Consider the following 19,174-nt stretch of genomic DNA (forward strand, 5'->3'; position numbering starts at 1 on the left):
ACCTTGGAACTCATGTTTCCCTGTCCCTGCTGTAGGCAGCCACCACATGGGGACAGTTACCTGGGTCTGCAAACCCTGGTGACATCTTGTGACTGCCACTAAGCGCTGTGCATAAGGATCTGAGGTCCAAAATCGGAGAACTGAGCCCAAACGTGCCGACACCTGATGATGGGAGAAGTGGCAGTGATGGAGGGCCCACAGTTCCCGGTGCAGCACTGCCAACACAGCCATCAGGAGTTCAGGTGTCTGGGTCACCGCTTGGCTCCTAGCATGTCTCACTTCTCCATGGCAACAAAGGCCACCCAGCAGGACCTGGGGGTGACGAGACCCCTACCTGTTCCCATCCTGAACTGCTGAGTGATGGAGAAAGGGGCACCTTGGGGGCGCAGAGGGTCTGTGTGCACTGGATATCCCCACCAGGCGCCATCCTAACTAAGCAACATCACTCTCCCTGCACAAAGCAGGCACACAGCCCCCCGCACTCTCCTCCGTCAATATGGCAGCACCCATCCTGCAACCTGGGGGTCCCCTTATGGCCTCATCCTACCAGCACCCATCCTGCAGCCTGGAGGTCCCACACAAAGCCCCACAGGCTGCAGCACTCCGAGAGGGGCTCAGCCCCACATCCTACAGCACAGCTTGTCTGCCCACCCATGGGAGCCCAGCATTGGGGTCCGGGGGGGGGTCCTCACCCCAATGTGGGGGCACCATGGCACGCAGCCCCAAACCGAGCAAACGGCGCGCAGCATGAATAACAAAAGCAGCGATCAGTGACGGCTCTCCCGAGGGGCTGTAAGTTCTTCAATTAGAGCTCTCATTATAGGAACGAGAAACTCCACTCCGTCTTCTGTACAGAGAACACTTTTTTTTTCTCTCTCCCCCCCCCCTTCTCTTTTATAGAAAAAAGGGAGGGAGGGAGGGAGAGGAAGGCTGCATCTCTAATGCAACAGACAGGTCTGCTGAGATTCACTTTGGCTCTTATTTTGACTTTCATCTCAAAGAGCTGCCCTGGGAATCCATTAAGTCCAATTTAAATCGGCTCTCCGCCCTCACGGCTTCTCCCCGCCTTCCTCTCCCCCCCCTTCCCCCCCAGAGCTCTCTTCTCCCCCTCAATGCAAACAAACACAAAGCGAGGGCCAAGGGCAGCCCCCCACAGACCCCCCACCCCACTTCCACAACGATAAACCCAAACCCAGAGAACCCCCAGCTCCTCTCTGATGCCACCACAGTGCTTCAGAGGCGCTCCCCTTCCCCACCATGCACACGCACAGGGGTATTTCCATTTTATCTCTTTATTTTGGGGTCCAGTTGGGGGTTTTATCATAGCTCTATCATAGCTCCACGAAAGCCAGCGTGGGGTGGATGGAAGCACTGTGGGTTCTGCTAATGGCACTGCTCCTTCGCAGCCAGTGAGGACAAACCCGACACTTCCTTCCCTCCTTCTGTCGTTCCTTCCTTCCTTCCTTCCTTCCTTGCTTCCTTCCTTCCTTCCTTCCTTCCTTCCATCCATCCATCCATCCATCCATCCATCCATCCATCCATCCATCCATCCACGCCACCGTTCCAGCCCTGCTTCTGTCGGATAAGCAGTTTTCCAGCCCTCTCCCCCCGCCCCCTGCAACGCACACGCTCTGCATTGCATCCTATTCAGATGTTTTCAATCATTGCCATTTCGGTATTTAAAACAAAAGCGCGCACAGCCCCCCCCCTTCCCCCTTCCTTCCCCCCCTCCATCACCGCCACGCTCCGCTCGCAGCCCTCTCTCCGGGTTTGTTTGTTTATGGATGTCAGCGATGGTCTGGGGATCCACACAGGGGATGAGGGAGCGGGGAGGGGTGCGCGGTGATCCCGCTGTGGGCTTTGGGAGCAGCGCCAGATGCTGAATGCGTGGGGCTCCCGCCACCCCAAAAAGCGAAGGGAGGGTCAGGACAGAGCAGCTCTCACACGTGCAGATGGCGGCGGGGGCAGCGAAACGCCGCACCGCAACTTTTGCAAGTGGCCGAGAGCGCCCAGCCCTCCCCACGGAGCCGCCCCGCAGCCCCCCCGGCGTTATGGGAACTTCCCCAAAAGTAGCAGCACGACGAGGCGGGCGCATCCTCCCTGCACTGACATACAGTGCCCCGAGCCTGAGCCGCAGCTTTGTTCTGACACCCGTCCGTCCGTCCGTCCGTCGCAGGTCGGTGGCGTTTTGCTTTGGACCGGTTGCAAATATCTTTATGACTTCCAGCAAAAGCTGAGCAGCCCCTTCTGCTCCCAGGGGCAAGCAGGACACATGCACCCATGCACACACACACACACACATATGTGCACACACACACACACATGTCCACCCATGCACACACACATGTGCACACACACACATGTATGCACACGGACACACGGATTCAGACCCCCTCGGAAACTCCACCACACACACACACACACACGAGTTGCACCAGAATACAAACAAACCCTGAAAAATCCTCCCCCCCATCCGCCCAGTTCTGCTACAGCTCCGATAAAAAGACAGCAAAAAGCACAAAGATGTGCAACAATACCTGCGATGCTCCGTGCTCTCTCCTCTCTCTCCCGCTGTCTCTCTCCTCCTCTTCCAGAACACAGTAGCCAGATTAGATCCTTAGGAAAAAAAATGTGAGAAATAGCACAATTCTCCTCTTTTTTTTTTTTTTTTTTTTTTTTGCTTCCCTTCTCAGCAGCCCTTCCGAGCTCCTTCACTAACCATTATTCATAGACCACTAGGGGATATAAGGTAATTAGAAACGGCCCTATAGCATCCAGCCTGAAAATGTAATGCCAGCGGTAGGAGTGGTGGAGGGCTCTGGCTGCGGGCGGCTCCAGCAGACAGCAAAGTGCGCGGTGGAGCGATAGGGACGAGGTGAGGAGTGGGGCGGAGGAGAGGGCGAGCGGCGTCCCCGCAGCGCAGCGGGGCGGCCGAGGGGCTCCGTGTGTTTGGGTTTGGGGTGGGTTTTTCTTTTATTTTTTTTTGGGGGGGGAGAGGTGCTGGTGGTGTTTCGGGGTTTTATTTTTAATATTTTTTTTTGGATTTTTTTTTTTCAGAGCGGGTCGCCGCGCGCTGGGTCTGTGTGTGTGTGTGTGTGTGTGTGTTTGTGCCAGGAATAGCAATCAGCAGCAGCAGCACACAGAGCGCAAAAATGCCATCATGCAGGGTCAACAGAAAGCTGCAGACATTTTTTTTTTTTCTTTTTTTTTTTTTTTTGTAAGCTTAATCCTCCAGAGCGGGGGAGAGCAGAAAGGAGGAGGTTACCGCCTCCTTCCTCATTTCGATTTATTTTTATTTTTATATTCTTTTTTTTCCCCCATTTTTTTTTTTTCCCTCTCCCAAACCTCACGGCGTCACATTAAAGCCCGCCAACCCCGCAGCACCGCGACCGGGGGCTCAGCGGGAAGGGGAGGGAAGGGGGGAGGCAGTGCATAGAAGGGGGGGGGTGGAGGCAAATGAACAAATCACACCTGCACTCCCTGCGCCGTGCAGCCAGCTGCAGCCGGGAGGCAGCAAAAATCCCAGCATCGCGCATCTGCCGATTGGGGGTGCACGGAGATGTGGGGATGGTGGGGGGTCACCTCCGGGCATGATTGCTTTTTTGGGGTGTTTACAGGGTAGGGGGAAGGAAAGGGTGAAGGTACCAAAGAGCAAAGCCTCCCCACGCATTGCTTTGTAAAGAAGAGGAAAATGAAGCGTGGCGTAACAGTGAACAGTAGGGGAAAGGAGGGTATGGGAGCAGCCCGGGGCCATCACTGCTCCGGGTGCCTCTGCGCCGATGGAAGCACGCAGCCCTTCACTTTGCAAGCTCATAGCGTGCGATTTGATGTGTTTCCAAGGTGCTGCCTCCCCGTTCAACCCTGTGCTCTTGAAGGATGGCTAGCCAGGCCCTCTCTTTTCCCTGCTAATTACTCGTGATACCAGAGATCATGCAGCGAAATAGACCCAAAGCCTCCTAAGAGGATCCAGTGCCCAACAGAGCGCACTGCCTGCTTCATCTCCTCGCTCCCAGCCCGCCTGATGGAGGGCTCAGTCCCTCCAGCTCAGACTCGAGGCCCCTCTTTGGAACAGCAACTCGAGCTGGGGGCGCAGTGCTCATCTCCCAAAGCACCGAACCCACACCCTTCATAGGGAAGCACCTCCACCACTGGGCACTGTGGGTCCCAGTGCAGCCAGCCAAGTAAAGCCCAGTAAAGCCAAGCGGCACAGACCCAACAGACATCACCCCAGCTGCTCCTCTGGGATGGGGGCAAGACGAAAGGATTTACGGGTTTGCACTACAATCACACTGATCCCATGACACGGGATGGCCCTGGACCGTCTTTGAGGTCCCTTCCAACCCAACCATTCCACGATTCTATGACAATTCCATGGTGGTGCAGTTGAGCCATTTCCCAGCTGCGGCTGCATTTGAAACCCTGTGATTTCAGGGGAATCTCAGCTTCACCCTTCTGAAACCCTGATGGAAGGTGGAAGCTCCAGGGCCCCACACAGCCCCACATGCGAATCAAATCACAGCTGAGCACTTTGTGCTCTCCACACAGTGATTTTGCCAGCTCTACGACTGCAATTTACAGTTTCCCAAAGGCTGATTTCATGATTTCTCAGCACTTCTGAGGTGCTGGTGCCGGCGTGGTGTGACACACTGCATCTGCCCAAACCCGTCACCACTGGGAGCCGCATCCAACCACTGCCTATCAGAGCAATTAATACTTCTTGTTAAATCCTCCGAGCTCCTCCAGGATGCTGCTGTGTGGTTGTGCAGAAAGGAAAGTTTCTTGTTGCAAAATCCAGCACAAATCCTGTACTGTGAGCACCCCGGTGCCCCTGGCATCCTCCAAGGAGCAAATCTCAGCCCCTTCACAAGCAGCACAGAGGGCAGGGCTCACCTTGCCAATAGAAGTCAGAGGCTTCCCTGGAAGCAACCCCCCCTCCACCGGGGGCTAAAAAATAATGACTCACAGCAATGTCACTTCTCGAGCTGCTAAAACAAAGGCACTCCAGCTCTGGCAGCGTCTCGCCACTGCGACCTACAAAGATAAGGCTTCCTCCTGCTGCTCCTGCAGGGAGAGACAAGCCCCAGCCATGGCTTTGCCACGCTCCGCTGGCCCTGCACCTCCCAGTTGCACTGGGTGCTCTCCAAAAAGATGCTCCAAGGGAATCCTATGGATTCCCATCTCCTCACTTGGCCCTTCGGGCTATTTCTAACGAGCTTGATGGTTTTTTGAAGAAACCCTTCATCTCGTAGCTCTGGGGATGATTGTGCCTGAGATGATGCTCCAGCTTCATTGCATCACAGTCACCGTACGCAGAGCACAACGTGCTCTCACACCAGCTCAACCCTTTCCATTGCAGTCAGGCTCCTGGAGCCTCAGAAACACATTTTCCTACTGCTTGCCCTGCCACGATGTTCACCATTGTGAAACCTGGCCATAGGTGTGGAGTCACCACTGCCTCCTTAACAGCCCATCCCCTTGCTGCTTGTATCCCCGTTCCTGATTCCCCCATAGCAGTTCCAAACGAAGAGAGGGGAGATGTAGGTTGGATGCAAAGGGGAAATTGTTCACTCAGAAGGTGGTTTGGTGCTGGCACTGCTGCCCAGAGCAGGGGGTGCAGCATCCCTGGAGATGCCTGAAGCCACAGATGGGCCCTGGGCAGCCTGAGGTGGGGGAGCAATGAGCCCACAGCAGGGTTGAGGCTGGGGGGCCGTGAGGTCCCTTCCAAACCAACCATTCCGTGGTTTTGCAACCATTAAGGACCCTTCCAACTCAACCATTCTATCATTCTATGGTTCTGTGACTATTAAGGTCCCTTCCAACCCAGCCTAACCCAGCGTAACCCAACCCAACCCAACCCATTCTACCATTTTATGGTTCTATGATCATTAAGGTCCCTTCCAACCCAACCGTTCTATGATAACATGATTCTGCCCAGCATGAGCTCTGTCCACTGCAGGCTGGTCCCTGCCATCGAGAGGGCAATTTAGAGCTCAGTGCCCACTCATCAGCTGTTTAATGAGTTTCTGCACACTGAGTCCCCTCCAACGCCGCTGCGCTCTCTTGGCGTGCTGAAACCCCTCATCTCAAAGGCTTTCCGTGGTGGGAGAGCAGCGATTATTTCTCTCAAAAGGTCTCTTATAATGGAAACCATCTCTCCATCCCTGCTCAGTCTCCTCCCGCCGTGACCCAGGTTCCGTGGAGAGGAGCTCTGCTCCGAGGCAGCGCCGTGTTTCCATGGAAAGAGTGAATAGCCGACTCTTCCCAGCGGTTTATTAGAATTCCTTTTACTTCGATGGAGAGTTTTAGAGGAAAGTAAAAAGGCTTTAATGTGGGGCTAATGGAGCCCCTGGGAAGTGCAGGAAGGAAATCTCCCCTGGAGAAGAGGAGGCGTGAGGAGAGGGAGGGCAACTTTCAAGACAAATTCCTGGACAGGTTGAAATTTTTTGCAGAAGCCATCTCAGGCAGCAAGAAATGGAAATGAATGTTTGTTTTATTTTTAACAGATGTTACAAAAGACCTGCCAGTAATTCGGTGAGCGATGCCGATCCGAGATCCCACTCGCTTTTCCCCAGCATGTCTTCCATTCCCTTCCTCTCCTGCTTGAGAAGAACGCCTATTTCCATTTAGCATATTATATTTAAAGAAAAATAATTAAGCAACGAAATAACAATCTGAAGCCACTTCATTTCCACTCTCCCTAAGGCTTCGGTTTCGGTTTAAACCCTCGGCTGTAGCAACTATTAATTGTTTTTAACAAATTGTTCTGTCTCCTCCCACTTCCCAAGCCCATCACCTCTTTGCCTTCCCCCAGGCCCATTTTCTCCTCGCCGTTCCCCTGCTCCGAGGGATTGACAGCTCTTGACTCTGTAAACTGGTCAGAGCACCGTGCTGGCCACTCTCTGTCTGGGGAAATCCGCAGTGAAGTCTTCTTCAGTGGAAAAACACAGGTTTTGGTTGCAGAGAGGGGCTGGGAAGGGCTCTGTGTGTGTGCCACGCGTGCGCCCATATATTCAGATTCCCATGGAGAAACACTGCAGGATTTGGCCAACCTGCAGCCAACTTTGAAGCTGATCTCAACCCAAACGTGACGCCAGGTGGGGGAAATGGGTGAATATGGCATTGCCTATGGAGAACAGAGGTGGGAGCTGGCATCATAGAATGACGGAATTGTTTGAGTTGGAAGGGAGCTTTAAAGGTCATCCAGTCCAACTCCCCTGCAATGAACAGGGACATCTGCAGCTCGATTTGGCACCAGCTGTGGGCAGAGGAGCTGGAGGCGCAGCGAGCAACGCCACGTCTCGAATATGTGCCTCAGATCTCACGATGCCAAATCTCCTACAAATCAGCCAGCTTGCCAGCTCTGGGTTTAACCTTTGACAACAAAGCACAATTTAACCTTTGATGACAAAACACAGGCTGCACCGTGCTCATTTTAATGCCTAACCACAGAAAAACGCTCCTGTGCTCTCCTCCCTGCACCCAGTTCTCCAAAGATCCCCATCCTGCTGCTGTCAGGGGCACCCGGGCACAGAGTCTGTCTGGTGAACATCCCCCAAGCAAGGTGGGATCCAAGGTGATTTTCTGCCTTACCCCCATGCACGCACATCCCAAGCCTTACATACTGAGCTGCGTCGATGCCTTGTTCGTAGGATTCTGAGCAGGGAAGGAGGAGATGGGACCTGGAGAGCAGCGTCCCTGAGCCCTTCACAAACCCTAAATTCCAATTTCCAGGCAGAAAATGGCACCAGTATGGACTCCAGGTGACAGAGGAAAGCTGGCCGCATTCACTGAGCTTCCTCCTCTCCCCGTTACGATCCTGCACCTGGTTAGCAACCGTCGGAAAGAGGTTAATCACAGCCCTTAAATCAGGAACCTTGTTGCGTTATGCTTGGGATGCACATCTGTGCTCTCCATGGCTCCTCCCCGGCGGCGCTCAGGAGAAGGCTCAATGTCAAAAAACACCCCATAAATGAGCCCAATTTGCCCCTGACGGAGCAACATGCAACCTGGGCCATGGGACCCTGCCAAATCCTGCCCAGAGCTGTGGCTTAATGCGTCCTGGTGCCTGGCACAGCTGGAATGTCAATGAAAATGGGTTGGGTTTTTCTGGCTGGGCAGCTGTGCGATGGAGAGCAAAGGTGCTGGCACCCATGTGGAACTGTGTGCACCAGCACTTGGAGCAGGGAAAGGCTGCGAGCGGCACGCGCCCAGCTTTGCTGATGGCTTTCAGGCATTGCAAACCCAGCCTGGCCTTGCTATTTCTAGACGTGTCCCTGGGGATCTCACAGTGCTCTCTCCGTTTTGGGAAAAACCAGCGTTCCTGAGGAGAGCCCGGCTGGAGCTCAGCAGCGCTCACCTGCACACACTCACACACACAGCCCAGAAAATGGAGAGGAAATGATCCTGGAGGTGAAATCTCTTTTGTTCCAGCCCCATCTCTGTAACTGGATACCTGCAGGTCTCGGTGCTTTCCATGCCCTCTCCGGGTGCCAGCTTGTCACATTCCCCTGCTGGCAGCAGGGAGGGCTGACGCTGCTCACCGCAGTGTTTTCCTCACAAAACCAAGAGGAGCAGGCTGCAAACTCGCAGCATCAGACCAGCTTGCTGTCTGCCCCTTTTTAATGAGCTCCCTCTCCTCGACTTGGGTAGGATGAGGCATTGGGAACGTGGTTTGGAGGGTATGGTGGGGACAGGCCAATGGTTGGACTTGATCGAAATGGTCTTTAGCAATCTCAAGGATTCTGCCTCTGCTCCACACTGCCTGCGTGCTCCCGACCTCCGCAAGTGCCTTCACACCACTGATCAGCATCAGTGCAGAGATGCCAAGTCGCTGCAGATTAATCTGTTCTGTGCTTATCCTAGCACCTCTTCCCCAGCAGCTCTCAGAAGCATTAATTCATGCCCCGAGAGAGGAACTCGGTGCTTTTATTCCCACCCTGTACAGAGAGAAAAGAAGGCTGCAGGTTCTGCAAATCGGAATGGCTTAGGTTGGAAGAAGCCTTCAAGATCATCTATTTCCAACCCCCTGCCATGGGCTGGCTGGCCCCCATCGGATAAGGCTGCCCAGGATCCCATTCAATCTGGCTTTGAGTACTTCCAGAGATGGGGCATCCACAGCCTCTCTGGGCAATCTGTTCCAGCATCTCACTCCCCTCTGAGTTAAAAATTTCTTCCTAATATCTAACCTAAATCTTCCCTCTTTTAGTTTAAAGCCATTCCCCTCTGTCCTATCACTATCAGACCGTGTAAGTCGCTTTCCCTCCTGCTTGTAAGCTCCCTTCAACTACTAGAAGACTGCAATGAGGTCTCCCCAGAGCCTTCTCTTCTCCAAGCTAACCAAGCCCAGCATCCTCCCTGTTCCTCCCTGGGGCCACAATTCACCCCAAAGCCACCTCCATCTCTGAGATGGATCCCAGTGATGCTGAGACATCATGGGTTGCACGGTGTGAAGTGCCACACATCTTCCATCATCCTCACACTCCCTGTGCCGGATAGACATGGGCCAGAAAACAATGGGCATTGGCAGGAGCAGTCCTGAGCCCAGAACCAGAATCACCTTTTCCTTTTGCACGGCTGTGTGTAAGCCATGCACTCGCCCTGCTCCTCCAGCACGGGTGACCGCCTGCTCCCAGTGCATCTGAACAGATTTCCACCATGCAAATGGAAAGGCCCCAGCGGGTCTGAATAGGAGCCCTTGAGGTATTACCTCAGCAGTGCCTCGAGGCAACCACCTGAATCCTTCTCTGATGGCCCGCTGCAGGAGCTCCAAAAGTCCCCAGCGGCTGGGGACTATGGGCAGATAGTGCCCCCAGCCCTCCAAAAACATGGCATGGGAAACATCGAGATGCCCAGGCAGGAAACCGAGCTGAAGTTTTCACATTAATCATATCAAGCTCTATTCTTTTTCATCTATTTCAAGGCAAGTCAAAAAGAGGTTCACACTCTCCCCTGGCAAACCACAGAGGATGACGTGAGCCTGTCTCTTGCATTGCAAGTAGAGTGTGTCAAGCAATTAGCAAGTAATCAGGAATTCAGATGCGGCGGGCAGGATGCGATCCCTCCAAGCGCTGGCAGGAGCAGAACTCAGCCTGGAGTTCCCAGCGGGTGCGGAAGGCAGCAGAGGGAGCAGGAGCTGCTGGGGAGCGTCCTGATGCAGCCACCAAGGACCCCAGCACAGCCCTTCCCAATGCATTTCCAGGTTGCATTCCTGCTGTTCCCATCTCCCTGCAGCATCCTCCCATACCCGGAGCCGGCACTGCAGCAACAAGAAGCAAAGCAAACCCTTTGCAGTGGGGACGTGCACCTCCTGCAGCACCACCAGCACCCAGAGCGACACGGGGAGGGCAGGGGCTGTGGGTGGGGGGCACAGCCCATCGCTCCCCTCACCAAGGTGCTGCAGACAATGCCCTCTGCCAGCCCCCCTCCCGCCGCCCCTTTATCCACAGAGCCCTCCATCTGTCTCCAGATGGGGTGTTTCTCCCACTCCAGTCAAACCGATTCAGAGCGGAACAATGATGCTTTGTTAACAAAACAATTTTTGTGTGTCAAGCCCTCCTCTTTGCGGTTTCCCCCCCCCCCCCCTCCAACCCCCCAGTCCCCAGTGGGTCAGCTTTGTGTGGCGTCCTACATTTTGTTGTTTCTTTCCCATTTTAAAGGCTCCGTATTTCAGTACAAAAGGTGCCCGCGGAGCAGCTTTTATCTGCGAGGCGAGATGTGACACAGACGCGGATCACCGTTGCGACAGGAGGTTGTGATGCGGCGGCTGAGGGTGGTGTCAGGACCTTCAGAGTGATGAAGCATTATTTCCAGTGATTTTTGCCTCCGGGATAAAAATGAGAGCTGCTCCTATCAGCGAGCGGGAATCACCCTGGGGCTGGCGGAGGGGGGACGCAACGCAGTGTGAGCCACATGCAGCCCTGCCTGGACCTGTGGGCTCAGCCCCATTTCTGTTTGCACAGCACAAACCTGATGGCATTGGGACCTGATGGCAACGGAAGGCGCTGAGCTGCGCTGAGTTCTTGGGTTGGGATTCACCCCTGCGCCCAGTGCAGCGACAATGACTCTATTCTCAATACATCTGCACTGCACAGGTCTCCAGGAAAACCAGCTTTTCTTTCCTTTCTTTTTCCCCTTTCTTAATTTCTTTTTTTTTTTTTTTCCCCCTAAGCAACATGCACACAAACCACTCCACACACAGCAACCAACCAACCAACCAACCCACGGCTCCAAAGCAAACAGCCCCGCGCTCCTCGCAGCCCAGCGATGCGTAACACAAGAGGGGCCCTTTCTTCCAGCTCCAACCCCTCCTCCTTCCTGTCCTCAGGTAACTGCATCCTCATGGAAACACCAACACCGCTCTGCGTCACCCCGCTGCCTGCGGCCGGCACCCTGCAGTGCTTGGGAGCAGAGCCACAAGCACAAGCCGTGCCATGGCCCTTCCTCCCAGCACTTCTCAGCTCTGGTTGTGGCCATCCCCATCTCCCATGCGCAGGCTGCAGCAGGGGGATGAAACACGATGGGGGCAATCACCATCAGGGATGCAAAATGCCATCCATTCCAGGACTCGGATGCAAAATGCCATCCATTCCAGGACTCGTGTGTGTGTGTGTGTGTGTGTGTGTGTGTGTGTGTGTGTGTGCTCAATGGGGATGACCACAATTCAGTCCATCTTCAGGGAGCACGCTGCTGCCACTGGGAACTTCTGAGTGCTGGGCAGCACCACAGCCTTCCCCTCCCAGCACCTCCAGCTGCGATCCAGCCCAGAGCTGTCCCTTCTCAAGGACTTTGAAGGAAGCGTGGTGTGGAATTAAGTCTCAGTGCTTTTTATATGTAAAACACTGAATTTAGCAGCTAATGGCAATTCCCAGCAGAAAAGGACAGTTAGCAGCGGCTGGGATATTTATGAATACTTTTTCAGCACATGCTGGGAGGGAGGAAATCTATGGGTCCTGCTGGGAAGGTCTCGCTCAGCTGCTGCAAAGTTGCTGCATGGCTTTTATGGTGGTTCTGTCCCTTCTCTCAGCCCCTCTCCATACACGTGTCACCACAGCATATCCAGGAGGCCTCCATCCTTCCCTGGACACTCCACCAATTTCCTGCCAAACCAATGCAGGGCTGTACCCGTGGGTGAAGCACTGAAGCAGACACACACCATGCCCATGCCCAGCATTTCTGGGAGGTTTTTCATTGAGAACGCATTGTTTTCTCCCCAGCAAAGCCAGGGAAGAATTTACAGCCAGATCACTCTGCTTTCTCTTTCCTGGGACAGAAAATCAGCTTTGAGCCATTGCTATCAGCAAAACACACGTTCCTCAGCAGCATTCAGGGTGAAAATATTCCCTGTGCAGATCTCCTTTTATGTCCACAACACACCGCCCCGGTGGAGGGCTCTCTTGCAAAGAAAAGCCGTGATAACTCCCAGCCCCATCGCTAAGATCAGGTACGGGAAGCAGCATCCCTCAGTCCAGATGAGATGTCCTGAACTCTTCCACCTCTGCCTTCAGCTGAGTCAAACGAAAGAACAGATGGAGAACAACCTGCTGGTAGCATCCTGCTCGCCCTCCGCGTCCTCCAGCCTGGAGGTGGAAGGGACACAGAGAGAGAAGGGAAAGCAGGAGGTGAGGGCAGACTCAGCGCTTCCCACCCGAGGACCAGGAGGCGCAGTGCCATCCCACACGTGGGCCATGCCGAGCACACAGCGAGCACAGCGCTGCGGTTAGGCACCAGGTAGTGGGGCACAGCTGCAGAGCAGCTCACGGCTGCAGAATGCAGGCAGTGCCCTAAGGAAGTCACGGCTCTGTTGGCTGTAAGCCGCTCAGGTGTCTTAACACCAGGATTTGTTATGAGCTCGGTGCCTGACTCTGTGACCTTCACCATGTATTTTTTAGTGCTGTTCTCGTGCACGTGTGAGCAGATCTCCTTCCACTGCAGCCTCATCCTTTCACCATCCTTCTCGAGTAAACAACACCTGGGTGCCTTGGCATCCCTCCCCCGGGTGCCCCTGTCCCCAGGCACAGCAGGTACCCCTGCTCACACTGCATCCAGGGACAGTCACACTGGGGACAGAGATGGAGAGCACCCACGAGCAGGTGAGGTTCCGCACCCTCCTTGTGCTTTTGCACAAGCCACCCACTGCTAACACTGCTGCCACCAAGAGTAAAGGCAAGGAAGCCATAAAATCACCACAGCAAGAAGGGAGGGATGGGGAAAGGAGAGTCATCTGATGGGAATGTGGCTCCTCTGCAGGAGCACAGACTCCCACGTGCCCGCAGCACTCACGGATGCTGGGCCGGGGGCTGTCACAAGGCACTCCCTGAACGTGCTGGGAGAGGGAGAAGAAGAAACGGGAACCACCTTAAGGGAAGGGAGCCACAAGGAGAACAGTTCAAAATGACTGCATACTTTCCCAATATCACCGCTCCACGTAAGCACTGCTGTCATTGCCCTTGGGACGTTGCACAACGGCGAGAGGGAGGGGCAGCACCCAGAAAGCCTCCTTGCTGCCACCCCGGGGGGCAGCCCAGCATGGCACAGGGATGGCATGGGGACATAAGCAGCACATCCAGCTCCACTGCTAGAGGTAGCCCCGAAGGCAACGCTGCTCGCGGGAGCCGGAGCACTTCCCAGGGACTCCCTCCAGGGAGCAAAAGCAAAAAGCAAGGAACAGAGCCCACGGTGCAAAGAGGAAAAAAGCGAGAGAGAGATATAAGGGCTCCATTCAAGCGCTCTCGCTCTCAGGAAGTCTCACGCAGAGCAGCTGGTCTTTAAGACATGACATGCAAGCACCAAGCGCTTACATTTCTGGGTGCTTTTCTCAGTGACGCACAGACAGGGACAGCCACTCGACCCCTGCGAGCAGGAGAAGGGCTGACTCATGCTGCCAGCCACGTTCCTGAGCAGGGCACGGTGCTCCAGAGAGCAGCAGAGGAGCAGAACAGCGGACCCAGGCGAGGACACCGTGCACATAATCATGCAAACAACAGCAGAGCTGCAGCACGCTGGGTGCTTGGATAGAGCACGCACAGCTTCTGCTCCCAGAAGCAGCCAGAGTCGGGAGGGAAACCTCAGCGAGATGCAGTCCCAAGGTTTAACACAAGCGTGGGCCACCAGCCATTCAATAGGATGCTATGCTGATTTGCTGCTATCGGGTCTCCTGCCAGGTTCATCGCTGTGCCGGCTGGGTCCCGTCCAGCAATGCATTAAGTGATGTGACTATTTCTGTTCTCATCACATGTTTGCTCTCATCCTCTCCAGGGTTTGCGAGGGAGGGGGGAAACACGCATTCGTTATGGAGCATCTTATTTTTGGTGAGGTTTTTCCTTTCTCTCCATATGTGTGTTGTGGGGTTGGCAGAGGAAAAGGGGGATTTTATTTTCCTAATATCCAATACTCGGGTATTTCCGTTAGAGGAGGCAAAGTCAAAGAAATGCTAATCAAATATCCAGGAGTGCACAGTGCTGACATCTGCACCTCGCTACTATATGGCCTTTCATTAGCATTACCTAAATGTACGACCATACAAAGAGCAGATTTCCTTAGCAACAGGGCTGCCTTCATATTTTCTCCCCGCTACCCCCTGCCCTTAGAAGAAAAATGACTTCAGCTCTTTTGCAGAGCGGTGCTCACAGCCACTCTGCGCTGCAGCAGCGCTCCGCGGCGCCGCCAGGCTTTGCTATATGCTGCATCTGGGATGCTCCACTCTCTACGCTGGGACCCGCGAGCCATAAAGCAACCTCTTGACTTAGCTCTTCTGCACAGCCTCCATAAAACTCCTTCCCTATCCGAGCATATGCAAAAGAGCATCCTCTGGATGACTTACGGCTCTGCATGCGCGGCGGTGCCGGCACCGGCGGCTGCCCCAAATCTGCTCCCTGCCACCCGGTGCACAGATCATGCTTCCATCCATCTCTGCCCTGGGCAGGGAGCTGCCAGCCACCCCCCCCCCCTCCCCTCCCCTCTCCCCGGATCTGGGCCAGCAAGACTGAACACTCCATCCTCCGCGTGCTCCCCCGGTGCCACCGCCTGGTGCGCTGGGCTATTTTAGGAGATCGTCTGGGAGCCTGGCACACGCAGCGCGCTGCCGGGAACTCCCTGCTTCTGCTTCTGAAAGCTGGAGGCTGGGATCCTGCTGGGACTCACCCCTGTGATTCCCAAGGGCTGATCCTCCTCTGACCACGAAGGGGTACACCCCAGCTCTGCACCGCTCCCCAGCCTCCCCGTGCCACCGTTCCCTGCCTTTCCCACACGGATACTCGCTCCCTTTTCCGTTACGACAGGGTTTTTTGATTGCACGATCGCATAACTATAATGAGACAAATATTTATTTTGCAGATATGGGTTAATCAGACCGAAGGTATAGAAATATTTCATGCGCTAATCAGAGTACCTTCAGCAATCAGTATAGTAAATAACTCAGGTAAATTAACATAGGAGAGTTCCCTTATCGGGTTTTAGTCTAAGATATATGTGCATTAAGGACTAATTTGCCCTCCCCGCTCCAATCTGGACTGGAGCCCAAGATGGGGTTCAGCCCAAGGTCCCTCCCATACGTTTCCGTGGGCTCTGCTCCTCGCGGGATCAGGGATGAATATTCAGCAGTTCACTCGCTGCTGCGCCTTTGTTTTCCACGCTCTGCACCTTTAAATTTCCAAAGGCTCCGCTGTTTGCAGCTCAGACAGCCTTTTTGCATTCAGTTCATCGCAGGCTGACACAGAAGACACGATGGAGCAGGTTGTGCCTCCTGCTCCGAGCCCTTCACGCCGCTCTGGCAGCATCAGGGGCCATATTAAGAGCCGACAGTAATTAGCGAATCCTCCCGGCGCAGAGCAGCCGCCGGCCGCACCGGGGCAATGCAGAGGGGCTCCGTGTGTGGGGTGCAGGGGGGGCTGGTGGTGGGATGAGCCAAGTGATAACAAGGCACTGCTGCAAATCAGCGGTCCCAGGAGATGCCTTATGCGTAAGGGTAAGAGATGCTCAAACCCCCACATGTCCCCCGCTCAGGAATCAGTGCCCCAAACCACAGCCGCCGTGCTTCGCAGCTCCTACAACCAACATTTTCCTGGGTTTGCTCCGAAATAAAGTGCCTGCGGAAGACACGGAGCTTCTGCCCTTGCCTCTGTGATGTTTTGGGATCCCTGGGAACAAAAAAAGCACCGGAGGAATGGCAGGCATTATAGTAACGATGGTGACAAATTTAATTAGAGCAGGAAGCTCTGGAGCGGATTTCAAATGGCAACACGGCATTTTGTGTGAAAGCATCGCTCCCCCCGCCCCCACCCTCGGGATGCATCCCCCTCATCTCCCCACACGCTCCCCCCAAGGACCAACGCATTCCCGCGGTCTGGAAAACGCAACCGTAGAGCAATGCAATAATACAGCAGCCAGATGTGCAACAGTATATCCAACGTGTCATTCAAAGGAGCCCTTCAGCAGCGCCGAGACATGCTATCCCGCAATCTTAACTAATACATCCTGGGGCCCTGGAGGAGTTGATGGATGTATACAATTCCTTTTCCTACAGCTGTGGTCCCTTTTAGAGGGGGCATCCAGACTCAACAATAGCCCCGCTGTTGCTTTCAAGACAGAACCGCCTCAGACGGAGCTGGCTCGATCCCGACCCTGCCGCAATGGGGTCGGTGGGGTTTGGGGGGCTGGAGGCAGGATCTGCCATCCGCAGCTTCACCTCGTGCTACAGCCTCCGAGAAACCTTGGTAACTGGTTGGAATAGAACCACCTTGGGGAAAAGGCAAGCGGAGAGGAGCAGGTAATAAGATTTCTAACTGGTGCTGGTAGAAAGGAGGAAGTAATATAACAGTTTAATTAATCTATGCCTATTAGCGTTATTAAAGAAAACAGGGAGCTATTGGAGATTTACCTCGGAGAATATCATCAAACGGGGACCTTCTGCGGGGAATTTGATGTCTCTGTGCCCAATTTATAACCAGCACGGAGGTGTGGTGTTAGTGACAGCCAGCGCTGAAATGTCACAGTGCTTAGAAGTCATTAGCTGGGGACACAGGGAGAGAGAAAGAGAGGATGGAGGAGGGGACAAGGGAGAAATGGGGAAGGAAGGAAAAGGAATTAATTTAATTAAAAATATCTTTAGAGCCTGTCTCTTGATTTGTGTGGTTTTGGGGCTTGGCAGAGCTGCTGAGAACGGTGTGGAAGGAAAATCAAGGTTGCTGGGGCTTTTTGAAGCTGATAAAAAAAAATAAGCACACTTTTCATGTTCAGGAAGATAAATCCCCATTTTCTCAGTCTCAAGACAATCCAGTTATTTACTGACAGTTTTACTGTGAAATAAAAAGGGCTTTAAGCTTCTTTCTACTTGATGTCTCCATAGCCTGAATATTATTAGATCCCAGCCTGGTGCAGCTGGAGTTTTGGTTAATAAATTTAACGTCATTAGACAGAAAAGCCTTCTCCTGAATGTTGCAATTCTCTTTTCTTTTTTTTTTTTCTTTTTCTTGCCATTGCAGTCAGACTGTATGTAGGTGGTAAGAATCAAAAGAAAGGAAGTGCGCCTGGCAAACAGGGGAGCGCTAAAAAAAGGCTTTGCTGGGGTTGTGGCTGGGCAGCAGGCTGCTGTACCAGCAGACGGCACTGGGTTGAGCCCCCCCAGCCCCAAACAACGCCGTGGTGCAGGCGCTGGGACATCTTTCCATAACACCACAGTGCCTCGTTGGGCCCAGGGGAGGGGATGGAAGTATGGAGGTCATGTCCAACATGGCGGTCACATCCAACATGGGTGTCACGTCCAACATGGCCACCGTGTCCAACATGGCCACCGTGTCCAACATGGCAGCCATGTCCAACATGGCGGTCACATCCAACACGGTGGCCATTTCCAACATGGCGGCGAGGCCTCTTGCACCACGACAGGGCCCTTGTGTGTGGTGGCTCAGGACCACCTCAGTGATTCACAATGGGGCTGTGCAGAGGAAAAGTCTTGTTTTCCAGCCAATGTCTGCCATCAAAGCAAGGCCAAGGGAGAAACAAAACATGAGCTGGTGGAACAAGACGGGGAATGGAGATGAGGGGTGGACAAGGAGGAGGCATATGGCGAGGTCTCCATCTCCCCCTGTGGGAAGGCAGGCCACCATGGCCCCTCAGAGCAGGGTTCAGCCCTGCAGGAGGATGCCGTGGTTGGGCCCCCACTTCCCACCAGCAACCCTGAACTGCAGTGGGGATTCATTTTGTGAAGAAAGCAACGAGGTTGGAAGAGATGGGCTGGAGAGAGGCTTCATTACGGGCTGAGAGCCACCCAGCATGGCTGCTTTTGGTTCTCTGGTTGTAAAACCCTATAGGTGCTGGGGACACTGGGGCTTTGGAAGCAGGAGAGGGGAAATGGAGGACATGGATTCACCTCCCACCCGGTGGCCCTGCAGCTGTGGGTTCTCTGCATACAGAAAGAGCCTTTGAATGCAAGATAAGCACTGTCACAAAATAAACAGTCCGTTGGAAGGGGAGAAGCAAAAGAGGGGTCTGGGGGAGATAGCGAGGGACGGGGCGAGCCAGGGACGGTTGCGGAGCCGGGGGCTGCCAGGAGGGGAAGGAAGTGGTTGTTGTGGGAGTAACGTCAGGAAGAGCCTCCTGAGGGGCCCCGGCAGGCAGGGAGAGATCAGAGAGTGCAAGGGATGGGGACAGGAACGGAGGAGCAGTGAGGCAGGAGAGGCTGAGAGAAAGGGTCTGCAGGGGGATGAGGATGGGGACGGGGATGTTCCCTGGGGCCACGGAGAGCAGCAGCACCCCGAAGTGCTGCCACATCACCGAGATGTGGTTAGTGGGCATGGTGGGGACGGGTTAACAGTTGGACATGATGAACTTCGTGGCCTTTCCCAACTTTCACGATCCTATGATTCCTCTGCCCAAACTGATTTCTAAAAGAAAGGTGGAGGTTTTTTTTTTAAGAATTATTTAATCCTTGTTTTGAAATCCCCCTCTGGTGCAGTACAGCAAAACAAATAACCACAAGAAGCGAGGACAGGCGATCGGCAGCAGATGGCTGCGACGACAGCTATCTCCATACCTGCACACCCCGACCTCACAGCCTTCACACCTGGAGGTGCTCCTGCACCCGCTGCCCGCGCCGGGCAAACAATTGCACGGATATGGGAGCACAGACAGCAGCGCCAGGAGCTGCTGGAGGGAAATCCAGTTCCGAGCCAAGGCAATG

The 19,174-nt window shown here is 54.2% G+C and overlaps 1 protein-coding gene across 4 annotated transcripts in view; it reads right to left on the bottom strand.

Annotated features, from left to right (window-relative positions):
- The window catches only part of RAI1 (retinoic acid induced 1), a 60,423-nt gene that overhangs the window by 28,510 nt on the left and 12,739 nt on the right, over positions 1–19,174 (bottom strand). For 3 of the 4 annotated variants that reach the window (XM_048961540.1, XM_048961543.1, XM_048961539.1), the window contains exon 2: positions 2,538–2,616. The gene's annotated coding sequence lies outside the window, so the exon portion shown is untranslated. Of the gene's footprint in view, positions 1–2,537; positions 2,617–2,719; positions 2,950–19,174 lie in introns of those variants that run through there. The other variant, XM_048961542.1, reaches the window with a different exon arrangement.

Source organism: Lagopus muta, chromosome 15 (genome assembly GCF_023343835.1).
Source record: "Lagopus muta isolate bLagMut1 chromosome 15, bLagMut1 primary, whole genome shotgun sequence".
In the NCBI taxonomy this organism is placed as follows: domain Eukaryota; kingdom Metazoa; phylum Chordata; class Aves; order Galliformes; family Phasianidae; genus Lagopus; species Lagopus muta.